Below are 7,918 nucleotides of genomic sequence, written 5' to 3'. Positions count from 1 at the left end.
GAGCTGCCAGAGCCGCCAGCCAGTCAGGAGCTGCCAGAGCCGCCAGCCAGTCAAGAGCTGCCCGCCAGTCATGAGCTGCCTTCCAGTCATGAGCTGCCCTTCAGTCATGAGCTGCCCTTCAGTCATGAGCTGCCCTTCAGTCATGAGCTGCCTTCCAGTCATGAGCTGCCTTCCAGTCATGAGCTGCCCTTCAGTCATGAGCTGCCCTTCAGTCATGAGCTGCCTTCCAGTCATGAGCTGCCTTCCAGTCATGAGCTGCCTTCCAGTCATGAGCTGCCTTCCAGTCATGAGCTGCCTTCCAGTCATGAGCTGCCTTCCAGTCATGAGCTGCCCTACAGTCATGAGTTGCCCTACAGTCATGAGCTGCCGCTCAGTCCGGAGCTGCCGCTCAGTCCGGAGCTGCCGCTCAGTCCGGAGCTGCCGCTCAGTCCGGAGCTGCCGCTCAGTCCGGAGCTGCCGCTCAGTCCGGAGCTGCCATTCAGTCCGGAGCTACCTCTCTGTCCTGAGCTACCTCTCTGTCCTGAGCTGCCCCTCTGTCCTGAGCTGCCCCTCTGTCCTGAGCTACCTCTCTGTCCTGAGCTACCTCTCTGTCCTGAGCTACCTCTCTGTCCTGAGCTACCTCTCTGTCCTGAGCTACTTCTCTGTCCTGAGTTGTCTATTTTTAGGAGGGGCCATGGTGAAGGTTCATGGACCATGGTCGGGGGCGAGGGTCGCCACTCAAGGGACGCTAAGGAGGGGGACAAAGACAATGGTGGAGTGGTGTCCTCGTCCTGCGCCGGAGCCGCCACCGCGGACAGATGCCCACCCAGACCCTCCCCTTGAGTTTTAGGGGTGCACCCAGAGTTCGCACCTTGAGGGGGGGGTTCTGTCACGTTCCTGACCTGTTTTCTGTTGTTTTTGTATGTGTTTAGTTGGTCAGGGCGTGAGTTGGGGTGGGCATTCTATGTGTTGTGTTTCTATGTTGGGTTTATGTGTTGCCTGATATGGTTCTCAATTAGAGGCAGGTGTTTGACGTTTCCTCTGATTGAGAACCATATTAAGGTAGGCTGTTCTCACTGTTTGTTTGTGGGTGATTGTCTTCCGTGTCTGTGTATGTCGCACCACACGGGACTGTTTCGTTTTCGTTCGTGTATGTAGTCTGTTCGTGCGTTCTTCGTGTTAGTATGTAAGTTCGTTTGTTCAGGTCTGTTGACTTCGTTTATTGTTTTGTAGTTTGTTCAAGGGTTCATAGTGTTTCGTCTTGTATTAATAAATCATTATGTCTACATACCTCGCTGCGTGTTGGTCCGATCCATGCTCCTCCTCGTCTGAGGAGGAGAACGACTTCGACGACCGTTACACCCCTGGCATATTACATAATTTATGCAGCAGCATACAATACCTTTTTGGACTCACCTTGTGCTGTGCTCACTTGAACAGGAAGGTGGCGTGGCGGTCCTTTGTGGGCAACATTTGTTATTAAACTTAGTCATCAAAGTCTGGGATTCTATGGATTTATGGTGCTTTCAAGACAGCTGGGAACTCTGAAAAAAACAAGGTAGAATCATGATGACGTCAGTGATCTTCAGGTCGAAGCTCTAGAAAGAGGCCTGAGTTCCTGACTTGCAGTTGCGAGTTGGATGACAGTTCAAAACTTATTTTCCCAGTCAGAGCTCGTTTTTTTCAAACTTTCCAGTTGTCTTGAACTCAATGATGTCTGAGAATTTCCAGATCTGAGTTTCCAGATGTTTTGAGTGTGGCAAAGTTATGCTGGATCGACAGCATGGTCGATGTTGAATGTTTATCCTTTAAAGCTTGGAAAAGCTAAGATTTTGAAAGTATGATGTCAGTCCAATCAAAGCTACTGTAGATATTACATGATTTGATGTTTATTTTATTTAACTAGGCAAGTCAGTTAATAACAAATTCTTATTTTCAATGACGGCCTAGGAACAGTGGGTTATCTGCCTTGTTCAGGGGAAGAACAACTGATTTTTACCTTGTCAGCTCAGGAATTTTATCTTGCCATCTTTTGGTTACTAGTCCAACACTCTAAACACTAGGCTACCTGCCGCCAGTTTATCTGTGGCCAATGTCATGATGTAATTTTATCTGTGGCCAATGACCTTGAGCCTTATTGGATGGGCACTTCTAATGTAAGTCTATGGCAGCACCCAAGGGGCTTGAATTTTTTCGCTCTATTTTGCAGTGACTAGTGACCCCATGAGTGACAGAACACTGAGTCAATCATAGCACAATTAGAGAACATTTCCAACCCCTACGCTCTGTATTTTCCGCTGGCTGCACTGAAAGCACTGAGCTAGGCGGAAACATCTGCATTTTGGAGCTGCCTTACTGAAAGCAAAAAAGAGTCCATGTTTGTATGCGTCTTTATTGACTTAATATTATTTTTATTATTTTTTAACATTGTTTGCAAAATGTTATGTGATATGTATTAATGCCAAAATAACATGCAAAACAGGCAACCTGAAGAAAATAAATAAATAAATAACTTTAAAAAACAGGCAACCTGCCCTGATGTATTGGAGCCCAAGATACTGAAATACGTGGATATTACAATGCATACACAATAAGACATTCAAGTTGAAAGCACAAGTAAAATTCATGATAACAACATGTACATTAAGGAGACTCAATGTGTTGATTAATGTTCATTTACCACCATCTTTGATGGCTAAAGATCATATCCAAATATAGCCTTTCTTTGGTGATATCAAATCTCTGGTGAAATCAAACGTTGAGGTCGATGTCACGGTTTATACAGTATGTAGTATGGAGATACTGCCATCTTGTGGTAAAGGTGAAGAACAATCTTCCCGGTATTCTCCGTAGGCAATTTAACTATATTCTCTGCGATAACGGAGTATACTTTTTTGTGGAAATGGCAACTGCAAAAACGTTATTTTAATAATACATTCAATTACATTTCCAATGCCTTGTTTACAAAACCTTATTGTTTCTCAATCTTTACGGAAGGGGATGTAGCTCAGTGGTAGAGCGCATGCTTTGCATGTATGAGGCCCCGGGTTCAATCCCCGGCATCTCCAAAATTTTGAATAACCTATTGTTTGTCCAAATCTCTATGGATTCCACCCGTAGTTTAGTTTAGCTCAGTGTTATTGTCATACAAAATACGTAAGCAGCACGCACTGCTTATTTAAACTCAGACTTGTGTCCGATTGTGACCACTCAGGGCTCCCTCTCTGCATGACTACAGACCACTGAGATTGATGAAAACAATGAGATTTTTGGATCATTTATCTTTCGTCTCTCATTTATCTTTCGTCTCTCTGTATTTCATAATGTTCCTTAAATTCGCAAGAGGCTGAATATATATAAAAAGCATCCGCGCGAGCGAATCAGGTCCCCTCTGTCTCTCTATGTGTCGGCCATCTATCTGATGCAGTCTGCTATCTCCTATCAAATTCCATTGAGAGCATACCTCATTGACAGAAAACTTTAATTGTTGCATCTCGTTGTGTTGTTGTCCTCCGGTGGCTAGCTAGCTAGCTAGCTAAAATTGGCCCTTTCCTAAATTAGACATGGATGGAGATAGGGATTTGAACTTGTGATTTTACTTAATTTTCCCTGCTAGCCAATGGGTGATTCTGATCCAACCATAAATTCATACATTGTGTGCCCCTGGCCTGAGTGGATGGAAGTTCAATATGTAGCTAGATGTAGAAGGCAAATATTAACTGGCTAACGTTGCCCATGAATGTAAGTTAGGCTACTGAGCAAGCATTTTAGCCAGGTAGAGTAGGGCAACAAAAAATGTAAGCGTATACTCAATGACAGAGTGATAGACCGTTTCGTCAACAGAGAGGATGGCATTCTCTTCAAGTAGGGTGAGTCAACATGTTTTTCTACTTGCACGAATGCGCACGCACAGATGAAAAGAGATGGCGCCGGAGGAGATGGCTGTCGTTTACTGTGTGTGTTTTTTCTTGTTATTGTAACTTATTTTTTTCATAATGTACATACCCGTCTCTTATGACCGAAAAGAGCTTCTGGATATCAGGACAGCGATTACTCACCTCATACTGGATGAATATTTTTTCTATAACGAATCGGACGTGAAGGATTTACTCCAGACACCCGACAAGGGCCAAATCTCCGTCATTTGCATGAAAAAGAGATCGGGGTGCCTTGTAAGGATTTGACAGCGAGTGTGTAATCCGCCTCTACCATCAGTCCTATTAGCCAATGTGCAATCATTGGATAATAAAATGGATGAGCTCTGATCAAGACTATCTTACCAACGGGACATTAAAAACTTTAATATCTTATGTTTCACAGAGTTGTGGCTGAACGACGACATGGATAACATACGGCTGGCTGGGTTTTGGTGCATTGGCAAGATAGAACAGCTGCTTCTGGTAAGACAAGGGGTGGCGGTCTGTGTCTATTTGTAAATAACAGCTGGTGCACAAAATCTAATATTAAGGAAGTCTCAAGGTTTTGTTCGCCTGAGGTAGAGTATCTCATGATAAGCTGTAGACCATACTATTTACCAAGAGAGTTTTCATATATATTTTACGTAGCTGTCTATTTACCACCACAAACCGATTCTGGCACTAAGACCCTACTCAATGAGCTGTATAAGGCCATAAGCAAACAAGAAAATGCTCATCCAGAGGCGGCGCTCCTAAATGCCGGGTACTTTAATGCAGGGAAACTTAAATCTGTTTCACCTAATTTCTACCAGCATGTTACATGTGCAACCAGAGGAAATAAAACTCTAGACCACCTTTACTCCATACATAGAGACGCGTACAAAGCTCTCCCTCGCCCTCCATATGGCAAATCTGACCATCTGACCATTTACTGAAAAATACTGTCGGCTGCAACTGTGTTAAATCCAGTTAAAACATTGTAAAGTTAGTGTGCATTTTATGAAATAAGTGTAAAATTATTTTGATGTGATATGAAAGTAGAGGGATTTATGTTTCTAGAACCATACTGCAATTGAGAATCGATTCAGGTTTAGATGGAGTATTTGGCTGTTTTGGCTTCCAGAGCCAATTCGCCTTTAAACAGAACATTTAATGTCCTTGGACTATAAGGAATAATGATAGGCTCCTTTAGTCCATTATTGGGCTAACACCTGCCTAACACCTGCCCTCAAGCAGTGCCCTACAGGCGGGGGGCGAAGGACACTGTCTACCGTTGTCCTGATTAGTTAGCTACTGTTGTCGCCACCGCCTCTTATTCTTCCTCTGTGTGGTTTATCATCAATTGTCATCCAACGTTATGGTGCATTACTGCCACTTACAGTACTGGAGCGCCCGCCTCCCGCCTGTGTACTGGAGTTCTAGCTGAAAAATGTACCAATAGAAGTATAAATAGGGGTTCCTGCAGATGACGGATTGCCCACATGCAGGAATGCCTCAAATTGCAGGCCGCAATTGCACCCTTCTTGAATTTCCTCTCAAAGATACAACAGGACTTAACACAGTGGCATGTATAATGGCCTCAAAGATATGGATAAAAAACTATGTCCATTAGAGTGAACAAAAAATGAGTTGCTGGGTTTCAGGAGGATATGGCAGCTTTATTAATCTTTCCACAAAACACAACCAATTTTCATTGCAAAGAGAGGATAGTGTTTTTAGTACATTATTATGATACAGTTATAACAGAGAGAGCAGGATCAGGCATGATCAAATGAGCTTTTAAGAATGGACTATGCAGTAGTACAGCCTAATAATTGTATGGTATAGGGCCTATAGACCATTTCCTACATGAATATGTCACTTTGATTAGTCTTGCCTTCCAGGTCACCTACTTAGTCATTTTGTAAATATATATTATTTTCTGGAAGTACTACATGTATCCATCTCATTGTTTTTAAATGATTAGATATACACAAATAGTTCTTGCACCTCCCATGCGTCATGTTCACAATGATCATGTGAGGTGAAATGTGTATATTTTGGGATGTGAGCACTCAGTTTGTTTGTTTTACCTGATGAAGATTAGTTTCAGATTGAAACGTTGTCAATAAAGAGGTGAATTATTGTTCTATACTAGTATTCTTTATTAGGCCAACACCTATGTTTTTAACCTCTTTGGGCTAGGGGGCAGTATTCGGAAGTTTGGATGACTGACGTGCCCAAAGTTAACTGCCTGTTACTCAGGCCCAGCTAGGATATGCATATAATTGGTAGCATTGGATAGAAAACACGTTGAAGTTTCTAAAAATGTTAAAATAATGTCTGTGAATATAGCAGAACTGATATGGCAGGCAAAAACCCGAGGAGAATCCATCCAGACTTTTTTTTTGAGGTCACAGGCCATTTCAATGCTTGTCTATGGAATATTCAAAGGAATTTCTCCCAGATTTCATTTCCCATGGCTTCCACTAAATGTCAATAGTCTTTAGAAAGGGTTTCAGGCTTGTTTGTTTGAAAATGACCAATTGTTGTAGTTTTTCAAAGTGTCTCTCATTAGGACTCTAGTCTTGTGGCGCACGTGAATGAGGGCGCGCACTTCATTATTTATCTCCCGTATTAAACATACTACATTCCGTCTTAAATGTTATCATTTATTTACATATTAGGGTACCTGAGGATTGATTAGAATCGTTGTTTGACTTGTTTGGACGAAGTTTACCGGTAACTTTTGGGATTCCTTTGTCTGCATGTTGAACGAGTGGAACGGTGGATTACTGAATCAAAAGCGCCAACTAAACTGACTTTTTGGGGATATTAAGAAAGACTTTATCGAACGAAACATCTATTTGTTGTGGAGCTGGGACCCTTGGGATTGCAAACAGAGGAAGATCTTCAAAGGCAAGTGATTTATTTTATTGCTATTTCTGATTTTTGTGACGCCTCTGCTGGTTTGATAAATGTTTTTAATGCTGGTGTATACGGGGTGCTGTCCTCAGATAATCGCATGGTATGCTTTCGCCATAAAGCATTTTTGAAATCGGACAACACGTTTGGATTAACAAGAAGTTAAGCTTTTAAAGGATGTAAGACACTTATATTTTCATGAATGTTTAATATTACAATTTTTGTATTTTGAATTTCGCACTCTGCAATTTCACCAGATGTTGTCGAGGTGGGACGCTAGCCCAAAGAGGTTCTTAAGGATGTGTGTATTTTACATTTACATTTAAGTCATTTAGCAGACGCTCTTATCCAGAGCGACTTACAAGTTGGTGCATTCACCTTATGATATCCAGTGGAACAACCACTTTACAATAGTGCATCTAACTCTTTTAAGGGGGGGGGGGGGGGGTTAGAAGGATTACTTTATCCTATCCTAGGTATTCCTTAAAGAGGTGGTGTTTCAGGTGTTTCCGGAAGGTGGTGATTGACTCCGCTGACCTGGCGTCGTGGGGGAGTTTGTTCCACCATTGGGGTGCCAGAGCAGCGAACAGTTTTGACTGGGCTGAGCGGGAGCTGTACTTCCTCAGAGGTAGGGAGGCGAGCAGGCCAGAGGTGGATGAACGCAGTGCCCTTGTTTGGGTGTAGGGCCTGATCAGAGCCTGAAGGTACGGAGGTGCCGTTCCCCTCACAGCTCCGTAGGCAAGCACCATGGTCTTGTAGCGGATGCGAGCTTCAACTGGAAGCCAGTGGAGAGAGCGGAGGAGCGGGGTGACGTGAGAGAACTTGGGAAGGTTGAACACCAGACGGGCTGCGGCGTTCTGGATGAGTTGTAGGGGTTTAATGGCACAGGCAGGGAGCCCAGCCAACAGCGAGTTGCAGTAGTCCAGACGGGAGATGACAAGTGCCTGGATTAGGTGTATGACCACAAACTTTTCTATAGGGCCTATTCCACCTTGCCTCCGAGGCATGCCGGAAGTCCCCGACGGCCCCATTGCCGACAGAACCCGATGCTATCCCAGGTTCCCCGAGAGTCACTGGAGACGACCGAGTCACAGTTTCCCGAGCCTATGCAACTAGGC

General features: G+C 43.6%; 1 non-coding gene across 1 annotated transcript; it reads left to right on the top strand.

Annotated features, from left to right (window-relative positions):
- The first annotated feature begins 2,975 nt into the window (after positions 1-2,975).
- Positions 2,976-3,047, top strand: trnaa-ugc. Its single transcript has one exon. It is a non-coding gene; the product is annotated as a tRNA-Ala (tRNA).
- The last annotated feature ends 4,871 nt before the right edge of the window (positions 3,048-7,918 follow it).

This window comes from Salvelinus namaycush, chromosome 31 (assembly GCF_016432855.1).
Source record: "Salvelinus namaycush isolate Seneca chromosome 31, SaNama_1.0, whole genome shotgun sequence".
NCBI classification, from domain to species: Eukaryota; Metazoa; Chordata; class Actinopteri; order Salmoniformes; family Salmonidae; genus Salvelinus; species Salvelinus namaycush.
The sequence above is the reverse complement of the archived record's forward strand: the minus strand, read 5'-3'. Positions and strand labels throughout refer to the sequence as shown.